Below are 20,099 nucleotides of genomic sequence, written 5' to 3'. Positions count from 1 at the left end.
CCTTAGGTAGAGATTTTAACATTTAAGCTACTGATTTTGACTCGAACAATGGTTACAGAGCACTGTGAAGAGCAATGTAAGAAGGAAACATAATCCCCCGGCCTACCTTTGAAAGGAAACTATTATGAGAGGGTAACTATAGAACCACTTTCAGCAGATTTTTTTCTGTGATATGTATTAAGTGTCTTTTCTTACAGAAATCCAAAGTATATTTTACTTCATATAAATTCAATTAAGGCACTCTGAAGAAGAGAAATTTAGCTCTATCTGGACATATGTAGACAACATGTCTTCCAAGCAATGACGATAGGATTTGCACAATATAAAAGAGTGTCAGTTCACTTGGTAGCAACTGTTCATTGACTGAAGGACATAGACAGGTGTGTGTGGAACTGTCCTCTCAAAAGTGGGCAATGAACCTGAAGGTACTTTGACATTTGTATTTGTTTTCCTTCAGTTTCTCAAAAACTAGTCACTCGGGGGAAAACTGATGAAGATCCACATCCCCCTTTGTTTGCTCCTCACCGCAAGAAGCCACCGCCCTTGAGTGACCACACTCTAAAATTCCATTTGTCACAACTCTACCTCCAATGTACATATCAAATGTTAACTCTTCCTCAATTCCTCTGAATAACTGTCTTATGTGACTTAAGTGGCTTAATGGATGCAACACTGGTTTTGAAATGAGAATAAGTTAAATCTGAGTCTTATACTCAGATATAAGTGTGAACTTGGGCAAAATACAAAAATCATCTAAACCTGCATGTCTTCTTCTTTAAAACGAAAACAATTAAGACTAAACTGTATGTTAACTAACTTAAATTTAAATTAAAAAAATAAAATAAAGAGAAAGAACTCAAACTAAATCACAAATGAGACAGGAGATATAACAGCCAGCACTACATAAATATAAACAATTATAAGAGAATTTTATAAACAACTATATGCCAACAAAATTGGACAACCTAGAACAAGTGGATCAATTCCTAGAAACATACACACTACTAAAACTGAAACAGGAAGAAACAGAAAATGTGAACAGCTGTATAACCAGCAAAGAAATTGAGTCAGTAATCAAAAAAATCCCAACAAAGGTCCACAGCCAAATGGTTTCACAGGCAAATTCTATCAACCACTGAAAGAAGAATTAATACCTATTCTCAAACTGTTTCAAAAAAACAGGAAAAGAAGGAAAACTTCTAAATTCATCCTATGAGGCCAGCATTACCCTGATGCCAAAACCCAATAAAGACACCACTAAAAAAGAAGCCTACGGGCCAATATCCCTGATGAACACAGATGCAAAAATTCTCAACAAAATGGTAGCAAATGGAATCTAACAGTACAGTACATTAAAAGAATCATTCACCATGATCAAATGGGATTTATTTCTGGGCTGCAGGGCTGGTTCAGTATGTGCAAATCAGAGTGGATATTTCATATAAACGAAGCCATACAGGAGTGCCTGAGTGGCTCAGTTAGTTCAGCCTCCAACTCTTAATTTTGGTTCAGGTCATGATCTCTTGGTTCATGAGTTATAGCCCTGCTTTGGGCTCTGTGCTGTCAGTGCAGAACCAGCTTGGAGTTCTCTGTCTTCCTCACTCTCTGCCCCTCCCCCACTCAGGCTGTGCATGCATGTGCTGGCTCTCTCTTTCCCTTTCTCTCTCTCTCAAAATAAATAAAGAAAGAAAAATTAAAAAATAAAATGAAAACAACTTTACATACCTGTTAGGTAGCATACTAAGACTTCAAAAATATGTCTTCGTTCACCTTTTTCCCCTTCCTTTACTGCTATATTAATGAGTGTATATTAATTATCTTTGTCTGTAAGCTTTATGTTCTTATGGAATGACTTATATCTTGCTATTCTCTAAATCCTTAGCAAATCTGAATATAATTTCTTATATACTAGACACTGGGTGAATAAATGAATTAATGTTGAATTTATATGAAGTTTAATATACTTTGGATCTCTTTAAGAAAAGACACAATACATATCTCAGAAAAACCTGCTGAGAGTGGTTCTATAGTTACCCTCTCATAATACTTTCCTTTCAAAGGTATGCTAGATGATTATGTTTATGTTTTCTCCTTTTCTTTTCTTTTCTTTTCTTTTTATTTTAGACAGAGAGAGAGAGTACACACACAAGTGGGGGAGAGGAGCCAAGGGTGGGGAGAGAGAGGGGGAGAGAGAGATCATCTTAAACAGCCTACAGGCTCAGTGCAGAGCCGATCATGGGGCTCAATCCCACAACCTTGGGATCATGACCTGAGCCAATATGAAGAGTCAGCTGCTTAACTGTCGGAGCCACCCAGGCACCCTGTCAATGTTTCCTTCTTACACTGCTCTTTTAAAAGCACCTCCTTTACCAGTTCCCTGCTGAAAAAGCCAACTTTTTCAATCCTAATTGAAGGTTTTTCTCTCAATAACCATATTTCAAAGCCTGCCTTCAAAATAGTCACTATTCTTTAAGAAGTTAGTTGATCTCCTTAAGTACATTTTATTGAGATTTTTTTTCAATGTCAAGTATACACCTGGAAATCCTGGAGAGCTGATTCAAACACCACAAAGAAGAAGGGACAGTTCATGACAAAAATGATTTCAGATAACTCATGATTTAACTTCTTATGAGAAATCAAAACCATTTTGAACAATATTAAGACACCAATAACTTTTGGCTAAAGTACTATCAAAATCCTATTTGTTAAACTGCTTCCCTCTAGGAAAGTAGGCTAGGTCTTCTGACCATGGAGTCTAGGTCCTTTTGCAAACCATTCTGGCTCAAGCATCCACAACCGTAACCGTATCTTGCCAAGCTCGAGCTGTCCACCCTGGACCTCAGCCCTGTAGTTCAGACTGTTTAATTGAAACTGAACTTGGCTCAGTTGAATATGAAATTGATATCCTTTTTTTTTTATTATTATTTTGGATATTCCAAGGCCTTTCCCTAAAGCTCTCAACCCTGAATTCGGACTGTTAGTTTACTTCAAAAAGAAGTTATCAGCTTTACTTCAGGGGATAAGGAAAAACAAAGGGCTTTGGAGACCAACAGGCCCAATTCCATTTTTAAACCCATCGCTATACTAGTTGTGTGACACTGGGAAAGTCATTTAGCTTCTCTATTCTCATTTCCTCACAGGACAGCTGTAAAGACAGAATTAGATCACACAGTTGATACGCAGTATCTGACAGCTAATGTCAGAAATCCACCCCACTCCTCTCCTCCTACTTCCCTAATCTTTCATTCCTTGCGAGAAATAAGCAGAATGCTGAGTAATCTCATCACATGGTCCTCGGCCTAGCCCTCTTTCTGCCCTTCTCCATTTGCTAATTACAAAATTATCTATGAACAGATACAATCAATGGCTCCCTCTAACAAGTATGTGAATAGCTGCTCAGTGCTGGGTACTGGGTGGGCACAGGGAATTAGAAGTGAATACCAGTGTGTCAAGAAATACCCCCTCTGGTATGAGGGCCAGTGTTCCTGAGCTGCTGCTGCTGCAGCTGCTATAGATGCTGTGCCACCAACACCACCAACCGCAACACCAGCGCCAACTGTATTCATACAGGGTGAATCGTAGAAGCACAGAGCTAAGAATGTGCAACGTCATCATTTCTGTAATCTACTGTGTTCCCTATGATAGGTCCTGCACCTACATGAGTTCCTGACATTTTTGAAAACAAGGAAATTGAGGTGTCAGCAGAACTGTGCGTCCCTCTGGAGCTTCTGGGGACATATCCATGCACTTCCCTTTTTCACTTACTTCTTTTATTTTTTAAGTTTATTTATTTATTTTGAGAGAGAGTGAGACAGCATGAGCAGAGGAAGGACAGAGAGAGAGGGAGGGAGAGAATCCCAAGCAGGCTCCACGCTGTCAATGCAAAGCCCAACATGGGGCTCAAACTAACGAAACGTGAGATTATGACCTGAGCCGAGTGTCAGACACTTAACCAACTGAGCCACCCAGGCACCCCTCGACTTTTCCACTTTCTATCCCCATTTTGCAGATAAGGAAACTAAGGCTTAGGGAATAAACCAACCACTGCAATTAATTTCATAAATGCCATGACAGGAGTATGCTCTTTTCTGTATTCTATCTCCACATACACATGCAGACATACATATTCAATAACCAAGATTCTGGGCACTTGTCTTTAAACTTTTTGAAAAAAAGATAATGGAAGGAAGGAAGGAAGGAAGGAAGGAAGGAAGGAAGGAAGGAAGGAAGAGAAAGGGAAGAGAAAGGGAAGAGAAAGGGAAGAGGAAGGGAAGAGGAAGGGAAGAAGAAGGGAAGGGAAGGGAAGGGAAGGGAAGGGAAGGGAAGGGAGGAATGTTTTGGAAACTAGATTAATACAGCAAAGCTTGTAATGTTATGGGCAGCAGATACAGATTGCTTCCTTGACCCCCATCTCAATCCTGTTTTTATATGCAGTGGTCCTAATATTACATGACAGACCTCACCCTGCCAGGTAAGAAATCACTGTCTTTGTTGTTTGAACAAGTACACATTAACAAAAGCGCAATAGAGGGGCGCCTGGGTGGCGCAGTCGGTTAGGCGTCCGACTTCAGCCAGGTCACGATCTCGCGGTCCGTGAGTTCGAGCCCCGCGTCAGGCTCTGGGCTGATGGCTCGGAGCCTGGAGCCTGTTTCTGATTCTGTGTCTCCCTCTCTCTCTGCCCCTCCCCCGTTCATGCTCTGTCTCTCTCTGTCCCAAAAATAAATAAAAAATGTTGAAAAAAAAAAAAAAAAAAAAAAAAAAAAAAGCGCAATAGATAAGAAAATCAGGTTTTACGTAAAATACCTAAAAGTAACTTCTATGTAAGAAAAGTGGTTTTAAGGGTCTCAAATATACATTTACATAAACAAATTGGTGTATTAAAAGATAGGCTGGTTTATCTGTTCATTTAAATGTTCATACGAAAGCATTTCCCAACCTACGTATTTAGACTATCAACTATATTCAGTGAATCAGGCCCCAGAACATGTCCAAATGTGGAGAACTAAGCACAGCTACAACCAACATTCTAGAATTAGAGAGGAGATTCCAGAAGGTCCTACAAATCTGTTTCATGGTTTTGGTTTAGGCTTGAGAAGCATGGCATTGTACGACAAACTAGACTTTAAAGAAAATATGAACAAATTAATAGACTAGTTATATAATTAGTATATACCCTTACTTATCCTTTCTTAAGTTATGTGAAGTGTATTACAGTTAGGAAAAAGGCTCTTATACCCCACTAATATTCTGAAACTCGAACTAGAAGAAAGAGTAAATGAATGAACTAGCAAACAAATGAATGAACCAACACTTTATTTTTAACCTCAGATAGAAATATGGCCTTTCCCCAAATAATGTAGGTGATAAGGAATGATGGTATAAGAAGTTTGAGGTTTTAAAATCTCCTCTGTTTATCTGAACTGCACACTGGAAATACATCCCAGTATTAAGAGCACATGTGGTATTGTTACCTATCTGTCAAGAATTTCTCTACTTTCTTACTCATAAGAGAGCCAAGAATTACAAATGTTATTCTCTTTTTCTAAACCATCTTTTATTTTGTTTTTCCCCCTAGGAACTATTGGAAAGATAAAAATCTGTCCTTTGTTTGATCTGCAACCCCTGGGAAATAGCTTTTATATATCTTTTTCTTCCATATTGCATCTGAAAAATCATGAAAGTAGCCAGATAAGCTGTGTGTTTCTTCAGCTAATGTTTTCAGGATTTCCTGTCCCATATTTTCAATGAATATGAAGTGAGAGCGAAGTGATAGCCTAGTGATAGCTAAGTGATTAGAAGCAGAGGCTTTTAATGGAACAAGTAGGTAAGATTTTATTTTCATAAGGTAACATCAGTTACTGTGTACAAAATATTCATTGATTTTCAACTCTAGATGCTTTACATATTTTTAATTAAATGTCCTCTCTTTTGATCAGACTACATCAATTTAATATTATGAATAATACTTTAAGATTTCAAGAGCAATTTAAACAAAGCGGTTATATCAATGAACAGTTTAGTTATTACTTTTGCTTTGCTTATAATAATTGCACATTTGAGGAGTAAAGAATTAGAGACTTTTTTTTTCTAAAAAGGAAAACATGAACACTCTAAAGATCTCAATAACACCTTTTGCTTCTCAAATTATCAGGAATTAAGTTCTAGAACAACCTTTCTTTTTCTAGTATTATCTTAGATGAATATTAATGGTCCTTCCTGAGCCTTTTGGATCCAGTGTTGTTTATCTAGGATAATACACTTTCCTTCTGATTATAAGCATGGCATAACCTCTTGGGGAAAAAAGAACGTGGCTTTTTTGGGGAAAAAAGAACATATTCAGAACATGGCTTTATAGTAAAATTATCAATCAGATCTTGAATAAGCCCACACAAGATCATAGAGAATAATAAAAACAGCAAATACATGGTACTGTGTTCCGCACACTATTCCCAGCACTTTATATATAAAACCAAATTTTACATATTTTCCTTCTTTGCAGAATAATTTTTGGTCTTGTGTAGGAGGGCTGTGTGCCTGGCACATAGTTCCACACAGAAAGCACTCTGGAGTCTTCTTATCACAGAAAAGAAAACTCAAAGAGCCAAGCTGACTCACTGAACTCACCAAGTTCCTTGAAAAGAAGAAGACCCATATATTTTTTTTAAAAGGGCAGATTTCCTTTATATAATAGAAAAAGACACATTCACTCATTCACTGAGCATTTACTATGTGATCGCTGCTGTGCAAAATTGTGAAGGCAAAATTGTTTCTACCTCCCTGAAGTTTGGTGAAGTCAAGTAGGCCACTGCCGTCTTTACTTCTGGATTCAAGGCCCCCTTTTCAAGATGGACAGAATTTCCTTACATTAGTGTAAGATGCATTCTTTGACACCCAGGAACTTTTGACGTCTATTTCTATTTACTGTACAGCTCAGGGAATTGGGTTTGGAACCCTGAGTCACAGAGCTGAATGAACTTGTCCAGAAATCAATCAAAATACGGAAGAATGATTCTCAAGAACCTTTCTACTAAAAACTGCTGGGGTTGTCTTAAAACCTGGACAACTCAGTCCAGACAGTCAATGATTTCTGGACCCAGTGGCTGGAGAAAGGACCTCTGATTCTATGGACAAATTCACACCTGCTCTTCACCCTCTTATCACCCACTCACTGTAGCTCATTTAGAAAAGAGTAACATTTGATCTTATAAATGGTCAGAAGGAATCTGACCATACGTCGACCAAGAATAAGGCCAAGGCACAGTGACATTTATTACTAATAATGATAAATCTTTGCATGTGCAGTGTTTCATGACGTATAAAGTACACCTGCTATATTTATCATTATCTTTTAGCATAGATGAATAGGCCGTAATATCTGTATTTTACCATTGACATAACCAAGCCTCCAAAAAGGCTAAATGGGTTACGGAAGTTCACAGAGGGTGAAGCTGAGACATGAACCCAGGTCTTCTGTCTCTCGGGCCAGTATGCATTCTAATACCACATAAGTTGGTCAAAATTCTCCCAGAGATTTGAGGGGAAAATGAGAGTTCACCAAATTGCTTCAAGTACGTCATCTTATTCCCATCTCCTCCACAACGTATGAATTTGTTACTACCCCCATTGTCAAGCCGAGGAAACCGTCTCTGGGGCCTTATGTTTTAAAACTGCTAAGTGTTCAGTACTGGCTTACTTGGAAGGGTGCTATTATAATAATGCAAAACATTTTCTATATGACTCCTGGGTTTTTCACCTTGTCATCTACTTACACTCTGGTACTCTACATGGGTTTTCCATGCATTTTCAGATTCAGGCATAGAGGCTCACCACAGTGTGCCTTAATTTCCAATTGCTGCTATAACAAGTCACCATAAACCTGGTGGTTTAAAACACATAGATTTATTATCTTAATAATCCTGCAAGTCACAAATCCACGGCAGGTCTCATTGAACCAAAATCAAGGTGTCGGCAGAACTGTGTCCCTTCTGGAGGCTCTAGGGTCATATCTCTTTTCTTGCTTTTTTCAGTTTCTAGAGGCAGCCTGCATTCCTTAGTGTATGGCTGCTTTCCATCTTCAAAGCCAACAACAGCTGGTCAAGTCCTTTTCAGGTTGTATCCCTCTGACATAGACTTTCTTGCTTCCCTCTTCCAGTTTGAAGGACCTTTGTGACTGCAATGGTCCCAGGCAAAATCAAGGAAAACGTCTCCATTCAGTAACAGGGGATTACCAAGCAACTTTAATTACCTCATTACCTCTTGCTATGCAACATGACATATTCATAGGTTCTGAGGATTACGACATCGGCATCTCGTGGCGAGTCAGGGAGGAAGCATTATCCTGCCGCCATATTCAGGTAAAGAGCTGTAGCCTTTCTCAGTGGTTTAAGGCTCTATTTTCAAGATATAATGAGGACAAATGTGCTGCCCTGTACACACTCCTAACAGAGACCACACTCATAACAAAGCTCCATCCCTGTGCTGTGGAGGTGGTGCTGATAGTCCTTGAGTCCAACCCAAAATTGGCCATCAAGTGGGTTTTGACCTCTAAACTGAGGGTTTTCCTTGTGATGCTTAATTGTCTTTTTATTTGATCATAAGCAGAAATATGGTCTTTCACCAAAGTCAAGTACAAGGCTAGACTCTACTGCACCTGTACACGGAAACACAAACAGAACTTTTTTTTCCAAGATTGCAAACACTGTCCCGTTCTGGCAGCCTTCAACTGAGCCCTCTGGAGCTCTAAGCTCTCTCTCACCTGAGCTCTGGAGTGGTTCCTGCATGGGCCCCTCTCTTTCAACCACGTGGATTGGACCACACCCATCCTGACACATCCACAAGATGGGAATCCTTCTCCCTGCCCCACCTACATACAGGAAGGAAACTGACCTAAATTGTTAAGGGGACTGGCGATGAATTGGGAAGGCTTTCTGGAAGAAGTAGCACTTCAACTTGGCCTTGAAAGATAATTAAAACTTGGCCAAAGACTGAGGAGAGAAGAAGTTTTCAAAGGAAAACAGGGCACCTGAGAAGGCGGTGATACCTGAGAGGGGCTGCAGTGTCTCAGGATCTTAGTGATCATATCACTAGGAATGAGAGATCAACCTGGGTCTTCCTTGATAAAAGAACTCTTAACCAGGGGGTCTTCTAGAGAGAGTGCCCTAAAATTTGTTGGTATCTTAGTCAAATAACAGTATATAATTACATGTATTATTAAAGAGTCAAGCCAAACACTACCTCCTCTATCAAACTTTACAGGATAATTCCTCCCACCGCTGCCCTCCCACAGCACTCACTTCTCTGCATTCAGACCTCTCTCTGACTCATGCAGGGAGATGTGCACGATGTGTCTCTCTCCTTCAGATCACGAACTCCTGGGAGGCAGCGACAGTCCTCCCACTACCACATGGACTGACCTTCCTGAATCTGTGCCCACACTCTCGCTTTCCCTCTTATCACAAGGAACACAAGCCTCTGTTCCTGTTGGAGGCAGTCCCTTCACTTAGATTCTGGATTTCATGTCTCATCTACTCAAGGACTTTGTTCGCATAGAAATTTACCTCCCACCTTGTAGCATCCATTTCTCATTCTGCATCCTTTTCCACATATAAAAATATCCAGCAGCCTTTCTTTGACCCTGGTGCCCCTCCACCTACAGCTGGGTTTCTTGCTCTTTGTCATAGCACTCCCCAAAAGTCATGTGCACGCTGGCTGCATTTCCTCAGCTCACATTTTATCTTCAACCCACACATATTCTTGCATCCTAGTCATTCCACTAAAATTGTTCTGGCAAGGTCAATGGCAGCCTCCACATTGCCAAATCCAAAGACCACGTTTTTGCTTTCATCTTAGCATGTTAGCAGTATCTCACATAGTTAAGCCCTCTATTCTTATCCTCTCTTGGATGGAGTAGCATCCAGAGTTGCCTGGTTTTCCTTGTACCTCACTGGCAGCTCTTTCTGAAATTTTTTTGGCTTATTCTTCCTCATTTATGGAACTTCTAAATGTTGCAACTGCTCACAGTTCAATCCTGGGACCTCTTCTGTCTTCTGTCTCTGATGTTTACTGCATCCCGGTCCATGAATAATTCCATCTCAATACTACTGAGTTTCATATTTAGATCTACAGTAATGACTACTCCCTTCAGGGTGTTTATCCAACTACCTACCTGGATGTCCAATGGCATTTTAACTGGAACCCGTTTGTTGTCCTATTCTTAAAACTGGTGTGTTTGTTTCCCCCAGACTTCCCCGTCTCAGTTAGTTCCAAGCCAAAAGCCTAGAGCCATTGAGGATTTCAGTCTTTTGTCTCATCATTCACACCAACTCCATCAGCAGGCAATGGCAACTCTACCTTTCAAAAGACATATATTTTTAATCACTATAGTCTTTCCACCTCCAGCGGTACCATTCTTGCCTGAGCAACCAGCAACTCCTACCTGGTGTTTCCTCCATCTGCTCTCCTTCAATGCTTACTCCTCTATAATGTATCTTATTAAACAGCAGATAGAATGGTAGATGTAAATCAAGGGGTGCCACTACACTGCAACCAACTCTCCACCAGATTCCCATTGCACTTAGAATATCAAATCCTTTATTATGATTTAAAGACCCTCTAAGATTTAAACCATTTCTATCGATTTCTTCCAGTCCACTTCACATTTTCTCTGTCTCTGTCTCTTTTTTTCTCTTTCCTCCTCACCCCCTGAACACTATGGACCTTCTCCTAAGCTTGTTCCTCTTGAGAGTCTCTGCAGTTGCCACAACCTCTGCCCAAACATCCTGCCTCATCATTAACACCTCAAGTCAAAGTCATGTCTGGGGAAGACCACCTAGTCAAAACACATTCTTATGTTACAGTAGTCTATCTTCCTAGCCCTTATCACTATAAATTTCTTATCTCTTGGTTTGTTTTGTGTGTGTGTGTGTGTGTGTGTGTGTGTGTGTAGTCCCTGCTTTTATCCACTAGATTGTAAGCTTTGTGCCGCTCTCTTGCCTGAATATCTCCCACACATAGAATAGTACCTGACACATAATCAGTGTTCAATAAATACTGTTGAATGAATGAATGAATACATTCATCTAGATAGACAAAGAATAGGTACAACGGGGTGCTGGGAGTCAAGAGAGAAGGGTGGCAAAACAGCGTGTCTCAGGGGCTGCAGGGCATCCTTGACCTAGAGTTTATACCAAAAGCGTCCACAGGTCAGCATGACTTTGGGCTGCTCAGTGGGCCGTGTGGTGTCCTCAGGCAATCCCAGCAGAGAATGAGTCATGCGGGCCCCCTCTCAATAGCCAAACCCTGTGCCCACTCATGCCAATTACTCAGCTTCAGCTCTGAACACAGTCCTGTAATTACACCTGTTACTAATTAAAGGACAAAATAAATGTGAAGTGCCAGTGAAATACTGCACAGGAGTAAAGCAGCAATTATATTTATTGTATAATTTCCATTTGGCAATTATATTGATTGTACAATTGAACATACTGCATAATGGTGATAATTACAATTGTTAACGTTTTCTGCTGGGAAGGATCCAAGTGGGTAAACAGGTTGCTTTGAGTTACTGACAATCAGAAGGGGGGGTTTGGAGTTTCTCTTTAATTCGTGCACATATTGATGAGAGATATTTCCTAAGGAAATACTGAAGTTTGAAAAACAGACCTTTCATGTTTCGAGAAGGAAAATCAATTTGAACCTTTCAGTATTTTGCATTGACGGAAGCAGATAAATGCAATGGGAAATCAAGCCCAAGAAAAAAAAAGGGAAAGTGCTCTTGTGTTAGGACTGAATTGCCAATAAGCCTCAACCACAGGACCAGAGGCAGCCAGGAAACAAATCCTAGGGCCTCAGAAAATAGGTACTGGTGGAGGCCTCAACAAATCAATCCTTCTTGGTGGATCACATTTGCATAACATATTTCCCCCAGACTGGCCAGAACAAGGGGGGAAAAGAGTGTTTGGTAAGAAAGCATTCACGCTAACCCAGAAGCCTTTTGAGTTCTCCTTGTACATGTTTAGGAAGAAGGAAGCCATGGTAGTTTTACAACACGAATAAACTTGCCTTTTGGGGAGTCCCTTTATCAAATGAATCTTGCTGGTGTAGATATTTGATAGTGTGTTTTTCCCTACCTCATTAATGGCTCCTGGAAAATTTAAAGAATTTATTTTTTTTTTAATTTTTTTAACGTTTATTTATTTTTGAGACAGAGAGAGACAGAGCATGAACGGGGGAGGGGCAGAGAGAGAGGGAGACATAGAATCGGAAGCAGGCTCCAGGCTCTGGGCCATCGGCCCAGAGCCCGACGCGGGGCTCGAACTCACGGAGTGTGAGATCATGACCTGAGCTGAAGTCGGACACTTAACCGACTGAGCCACCCAGGCGCCCCGAAAATTTAAAGAATTTAAACAAGGAAGGGGATTAGAAGTCATGTAGTTTGTGCCTTTCACCATCACATGGAGTTGGAATGTGATTATCATGGACATCAGTGTAGACAACAATGTAAGAGCTATGGCAATGAGTGAGTGATGAACCCTGTGAGCCCTAGCTGAACAGTGGGAGCACAGGTGAAGGAGAGCCTAGGGTTATACTTAAACATAATTGGCTAGCCTTAAACTCCCTTAAACGCCCAAAGCGTTGTTGTTTATTTGAGAGCCATGGGCCTGGTTATAAGTACTGCCATTATTTAATTCAAATAAAAAAAAATACTGTGACCTAGATAGAATTGGTATTTCCCAAGGCTTTAGTAGATACTGTGCACTGTCACCTAAGTCCATTTACTCTTGAACAAAATTTTATCCATATATCCAGCCTTTAGGGAAGAACCCACTGTCTCTAGTTCAGGGGCAAATCCAGATCAGTCTAACCAATCAGAGGGTCTCATTCTGCTTTAGCGAACTACAGCAATGGCACTACACTTGCCAGTCACTGGCTGGGGTGACAAGTGACCCACTTATAACCAATGTCATGTCTGGGAAATCCTGGGGGTGAGGATTCGTGGGAAAGAGTTTCTCAGTGTTATGAAGGATACGACAGAAATGACATTTTCATTGTCCCTCTATGAGAGTTTGTCATATCTGTGTGTAATGCCTGGTCCTGTAGTGCCAACATGTGTGCATGATGGGGAAATGAGAACAAAGCTGAGATACTGAGGATGGCAGGACAGATGGCTGGACGAATCTTAGATACTGTTGGTGAGCCACCGAATAGAGCAACTCTGGACCTATTCTGCCTCTGATGTGCTATTGGTGAAGGCGTTTTCAGGGTTTTTTTAATCTACTTAGCAGCTGAAAGCTCCCTTACTGGTCCAGCAGCACAGAGAGGTAGGATTTGTTCAAGGTCCTACACAGTAAGTGGAAAACTTGTCAATGAAGAGTGAAACCAGTGACTGCCAACTTTCCATTTCTTTAATTTCAGGGAAAAAATGAGTAAGTGATACCTGTACCCATATGGGAGCAAGAATAATATCTTTTTATCTGTATTCCAAAGAAATTTGGCTACTTTGGATGATTAAAAAAGAAAATAAAACTATTATCAACTTTGCATACGGGAAAATACCTTAAGTTTCACCAAATGCTTAAAAGAAAGAGCGTTAATCACCTATTTTAGATAAAAACTGGTGGTTATAACCGTAATAGTAAAAATGTTTTCTATTAATCTTATGCGGATGTTCCAAATTTGGGGGTTTTTTTTATTCTTCATCTTGGAAAGCAATACATTTATTAATGATAATATGAAAGTGATACTTAATATTATTTTATAGACAAAAGTACTAAGGTCTCTGAGTATGTTTGAATGCGACCCTCTCAGCAACATCATGAGGTAGGTATTTTTACCCACGCCCCCACCGCCTTATTGGGCAAAGGGGTTTTGTCTGGGGGAACCCAGCCTGCAATGGCGTGCATTCCAAAGCACTTGCTCTGAAATGCATGCTACATTGCTTCCCCCTTTGGGAATAGTCTTAGTTGAATTTTTAAAAATAAAATAAAATACACACATTTATTAAAGAAACTGTAGACAAGAGACAAATTATAAAAGGTCAGAGGAAGTCTCAACACTAATTAGCATTTTGAGATAATTTCTTATTTTCCCATGAACAAGGCCATTCAAAACTATTATATTTATGTAAAATTTAGTCATTTCCAAAATTTGCCATTTCATTATGGAAATAACTAGTTCACTTGATTATTCCACTGCTTTTGGAAATCGAACATACTTTTTTTATGATGTTCAATCTTCAAAATAATTTCTGAAAATGTACATTCAGGAATGCCATCTAAGTAAAGGGGAGCCAATGACAGAATATGATCCTTTTAATAAACTGGGGCATGTGCTAGAGTTAAAACACTCACTCAGCCACCTTCACAATGGGCTTCCACAGGGATCCAGTAAACCTCAATAATAATGCTATCAAGCATGTAAGAGAACCAGCAAGGAAATAGGCCTCCCTCTAGCCCATAGAAAAATCCAGCACCACAGTTCCTAGTTTGAAAAGGATGATAAAGAATCCTGGGTTTTATCCTTCCTACTCTAAATCTAATTCCTGTGTCCTCAAACAAATACTAAGAAATTTCATTTAGCAAAATAGTTTCAGGACACAGATGATTAATAGCAAAACATGAATTTTGGAAGTATCTTGAAATGTGTTTCAAGAAATTTAAAATAACCATTAAAAATTAATAAATACCATAAATAAAGTTTCCATATCCATGATGTAAGCATCCAGAGGTGAGAATACCTCAATGGCACATAAGAAGCCAATTAAAAGTGTTTCACCTCAAGAAGAGAGCAAATAAGAACCTAAGAATGCTAAGCCAATTTTTTGTTCATTTCACTATCTCTAATGATCACCTTAGTAACAAGAAAGTTCATATATGGTTTATAGGTCCATCATAGGCACACCAAGGAATTCTTAACACCTGGGATCTAAAAAAAATCCACATCCTGAATTTGTTTTTATTTGTTAATTTATATTATTCATTGAGAAGTAAAATTAAATCTATGAAAATAAACTGGGAGCACCTGGGTGGCTTACGACTCTTGATATTGGGTCAGGTCATGATCTCAGGGTTCCTGAGATCGAGCCCCGCATTAGACTCTGCACTGACAGCATGGAGCCTGCTTGGGATTCTCTCTCTCCCTCTTTCTCTGCTCCTCTTGCACTCACATGAACATGTACGGACACGCGCGTGCTCTCTCTCTCAAAATATATTAATAAACATTAAAAAAAGAAACTGAATTACAGTAAGCACCTATCAAAAGGTCTCTGAGTCTACTTGTTGGATGAGAGTCTAGGCTGGGTTCTGATCTAATGGAAATAAGATCAGGAAAAATCTTTATGATGATCTGAAGATAAGGACAAACCAGGGCTTGACAGAATGGTTACTCTTTCCTTCATATGTCCTCATCAATGGGATTGCCCATGTTACAAAGGAGTCCACCATGTGAAGAAACAACAGGTTCACGAGGCCAGAAGTCCAGTGTTCCAAAGTCTTGGAGTTTCCTGGAAGAGGGACTTGAATGTCCAGAAAGTCTGTATGTAATAGGTATAGATAGATAATACGTACAATATGATTGCATGAGCCCATAAATGTTTATCCAAATATGGGTCACCCCTCTGATTTCTGATTAAGTATTCCTTTCAGTACCCATACAGTTGAAAGGGTTTAATTATGACCACAACCTGATATCTGCTTATCACATGCCCACATGTCCACTCTGCACTCCACTTGCGATATATAATAAACATGTGAGCACACACCATGCAGGTTTGTTGGGTTCAGGTTAAAACTCTGAGGCACCGGGGGAAGTGGACCTCAGCGTATCACAGCCTAACTTCCTTGTCAGTGGCCAGGACTAGAAATATAATGCCAGGATGTTCAGTGGCCAGGACTGGGAATATAAGGCCAGGATGCTCACGGTCGCCTCACTTCCCATGGGAAAGAGCTTTTCAAGATAATCCCAGCACTAGTTATGACTGAAGGAGAGGTTAACCATCACTTAGATAAGGACAGCAAAGATGCTTCTTCTCTGGTTCCCACTGCGTGCCTCTTTATTGGTGAGGATTTAAAGGAGGTTTGTGGGGACAGGAGGGAGAGAGGAGTGAGATACTATCTGTCTTTAATAAGTGTGTGAGGTACATCTCTTTGGGGTCCTGTATGCTTCTGCTAAAGAAATTATCTTGTTTTGAAGCAATGAATTCTTGAGTCAGTTATTCACTAAGGTGATTCCTAACAATTTCATGCCCACATAGACATTTAGACACGATGTGACGAAATTGCTGCTGCTATCCAGTGACAGGGAACTAAAGATATGCAGAGGAACTGATGTATCTGAGAGGAAACTCACCTTTTAAAATACTTAAAAAATAAAGACATGATGCCAGTTACAGATTGGGTGAAAATACAGAGTGAAAAGCATATGAAACTCTTTGGGTTGGGAGACAAATCTGCACTTGACCTGATTTTACTCTTTATTAAAATAAAACCAATTATAAGATGGAAAGATGTGATAACGCTGCCTTTGAGCATCTGCTGAAATGATTCTGAAAGATCCTTGAGCCAACACTAACATTTAGCAGCTAGACAGCCACCATGCCTGCCCCACAGGTTTCTGCTTCTGTATTAACTGATGAAAAAGACACATTCCAGTAATATCTTCGTCAGTGCAGGCAAGTGAAGGAACAAGTATATCATGGCTATGGGTAAGAATACATGTTTATTCCTACATTATAGCTTTCCAGTCCAAAAGACTGGAGAATGCAAGTGGTAAAATAATGCCTTTTATTTCAAAAAACTGATTTCAATCTAGAATTCTCTTTTTCTGTTAAAACACTTAATTCCAGCTGCAGAGATGAACTGGACATGGCTGATCTGTCTGCAGGACGAGGTTTTAGGGGGCTGAGGCAGAAAGACAGGAAAGAGAAAAGGTAAATTAGAGGTTAAGAAAGGTAAAGCTAATTACCTCCTTCCCAAACAACCTATTTCTTAAAACAGCAAGTGGACGGACGTTTTAATGTCTTATATCACTTGTATAACTTCCTAGCACAAGGCTGGGCACAGAATAAATGCTTATTTAGAGGTGTTGGGTTTTTTTTTTCTTTTCATTACTCTCTCTCTCTCAAAAAAAAAGGGGGGGGGTCTGATGGGAGAGAGCTGAAAGACCCTAAGCCAGAGGTGGTCTTGGGCCTGGATCTCCCTGGGCTGGGCTCCTATTTTCATTTTTAACAAACTCTGTTTCCAACCTCTTAAATAGTTATTTACTGATCTCTCCCAAAGGGTCACAGGTAATAGGCTCAAGACGCTGCTGCCTTTTACTTGTACTGTGTAAAGCACTCAAAGATGCCCTGTCAATTAATTAGCAGCTTAATTGGAATGAAATTATGTAATTAAGCATCTCATTTCAAATTAGCTATAAATGTTTACCAGCTCACAGGAATGAGACTTTCAAGGGGCCTTCATCCAGACCTTGTTGGTTTTGACAGTAAGTCAATGTCTCCCTTTCCTTTCTCTAGTTAGAAACGTAGGGTTTTAATGAAGCCCGAAGATAAGTTCCATAAACAAGTCAGATATCAGTTTATTTACATTTGGTTGGAGCTGGTGACCTCCCAAAGAACACATTCTTCCTATGGGAAAGTCAATTGATTAGGTCCCCAAGGAATGAATTTGACTCCAGAAGAGAATGACAAAATATATTTTCATAAATTCAATGTTTACAAAACACTGCAAGGATTATGTTCAGTTTTCTATATGTTAAAAATCCATTCCTATTATATATACACAGGAACTTTAAATTGTTCTGTGATTAGGGCCACTGGCTTCTCTTAGCATCCTTTCAAATGTTTTAAAGCATTTCCCTATCATGATGGCTATTGCTAATTTTCCCCAGCAACCAGTCTCTGCACCTCCCTTTTTTTTTTTAATTTTTTTTAACATTTTATTTATTTTTGAGACAGGGAGGGACAGAGCATGAACAGGGGAGGGGCAGAGAGAGGGAGACACAGAATCTGAAACAGGCTCCAGGCTCTGAGCTGTCAGCACAGAGCCTGACGCGGGGCTCGAACTCACGTACCGCGAGATCATGACCTGAGCCGAAGTCGGCCGCTTAACCAACTGAGCCACCCAGGCGCCCCTGCACCTCCCTTTTAAATGGAAACCTCTCCTCCATGACAGTCTCAGCCTGGCCATTTGGCCAAGTCCTTGCCAATGGAATTGTAAGGAGCTGGAAGGATGTGGGCAATTTTCCCATCATTTTCTTAAAAGCCAATTGCTTGTCCTCAACTTCTTATCTTTGCCCCTTGCAGAAAGCAGATGTTGTTCCGGTCAGCCAGGTCTGACTGGTAATGAGGAAAACTCCTTGGGGAATAACAGAACCATTAGATAGAAGAAACCTTTGCCCTTATATAACCTTGTAGAGCATATAACTATCTTCCAGGCCTGCCCTCCTCTCTTTAGACCAGAGTTGCTGGACTTTGGAACTGCTGTCTTTGAGCTGAATAATAATTTGTTATGAGACAGTATTCCAGGCACTACAGAAAGTTTAGCTGAGTTCCTGCATTCCAGTGACTCCCCTTTTCCCTAGTTGTGGCAACCAAAAATTTCCCCAGATGTTGTCAAATACTTGGGTCAAGTTTGCCCCTCGATGAAAACCACTGCTCTAAACAGTTAGAAGAATGAATACCCTTTTGTCTTGTTTGATCCCCTGTAATCTTGGGTATATTTGTTATAGTAGCTCAAACGAGCAGCTCTCAAAGTGTGGTCTGCGAGAAGCTTTTAGAGATTCTATGAGGTTTGCATTGATACTGTAAAAGCAATGTCTGATAAAACTGGTCGCTGCAAATCAAGGCAGTAAAACTCATTTGTATTAATATTAATAATATTCTTCACTGCTATGTCCTTTCACTGGGGGACATTTCCATTTAGGGATGTCCTTGATGTAGTAGTAAAAATCGTTAATTTTATCAAATATCAATTCTTGAGCACGCATCTTTAAAATATTCTATGTAATGAAATGAGAAGTACACACACACACACACACGCACGCACGCATACGCAACTCTTCTGATGTATACCGAAGTGTCAATTATTGCCTTAAAAATACTTGTGCAGGGACGGAGTGGCCAGTGCCTGTAGAGCAACATGCCTAAGTTTTACTATAACACATACCTTACTCATGACTCTCCGTCTGTGAGAAAGACACAGTAAAGTGGTAAGAAACACAAAGAATGTAAAAGACTACTATCAGAAACGGATAGAAGAGCAGGCTCAGAGCTTGATTGACAAAACAAGCATGGCATTTCAACATGAAAAGATGCCTCCTACTCTATTCTCTGCTTCTCCTCCTGGAGGGGCCATGATCCCATCTCCCAAATCTTGTGGGTCCTCCTTGCCCTGGTATGATGCTAGCACCCATTATGGGGGCCCTCCCATGATGCCAACAATGGGCCTTCCTCCTCCTGGGATGATGCCAGTGGGACCTGCTTCTGGAATGAGGCCTCTTATGGGAGGCCATGTGCCAATGATGCCTCGGCACCCCCATGATGAGACCTCCCGCCCGTCCCATGATGGTGCCCACTCAGCCAGGAATGACTTGACCAGACAGATAAGAAGAGAGGGGGCCCTCTTTATATTAATAAATATATATATAAATATATATTTACTTGTTCTTTACCAGGAGATCATGATGCTGTGACTCTGGATGTTTTCTAACAGCATGACAAGGAAAATCTGTCCCCCTTCCTATCAAACAGAGAATAGGTTTTGTAGGGAAGTAGTGGGACAAAAACAAAAACAAAACAAAACAAAACAAAAAAAGCAACTTTCATTTGTTGTGTGAAACGTGAAGATAAAATTGTCAACTGTTTTAGTTTAAAAAAAAAGTTCTCGTGCAGTTGTTTTGAGTTACAAACTGAACTAGCTACTTTTTCGTGGGACACTATTTTTACTTGACAGAGTGGCTGATGGAAAGAAAAAGGTTTTCAAACTACGATATTTGGTAGATACCTTGTCAAAAAAGAATGAGGTATATTTGTCATTTCAGGGAAAACAGCTGAGAGTATGTTGATTATCAACCGTTACTACTGATCAAGTTAAAGCAACCAAGTG

The 20,099-nt window shown here is 40.1% G+C and overlaps 1 protein-coding gene and 1 pseudogene across 10 annotated transcripts in view; one reads left to right on the top strand and one right to left on the bottom strand.

Annotated features, from left to right (window-relative positions):
* The window catches only part of NRG3 (neuregulin 3), a 1,063,627-nt gene that overhangs the window by 733,363 nt on the left and 310,165 nt on the right, over positions 1 to 20,099 (bottom strand). The gene's annotated exons all lie outside the window — the stretch shown is intronic.
* On the top strand, positions 19,134 to 19,600 carry LOC131492924 (U1 small nuclear ribonucleoprotein C-like; annotated as a pseudogene).

This window comes from Neofelis nebulosa, chromosome 13, assembly GCF_028018385.1.
Source record: "Neofelis nebulosa isolate mNeoNeb1 chromosome 13, mNeoNeb1.pri, whole genome shotgun sequence".
NCBI classification, from domain to species: domain Eukaryota; kingdom Metazoa; phylum Chordata; class Mammalia; order Carnivora; family Felidae; genus Neofelis; species Neofelis nebulosa.
This window is presented reverse-complemented; position numbering and strand designations above follow the sequence as displayed.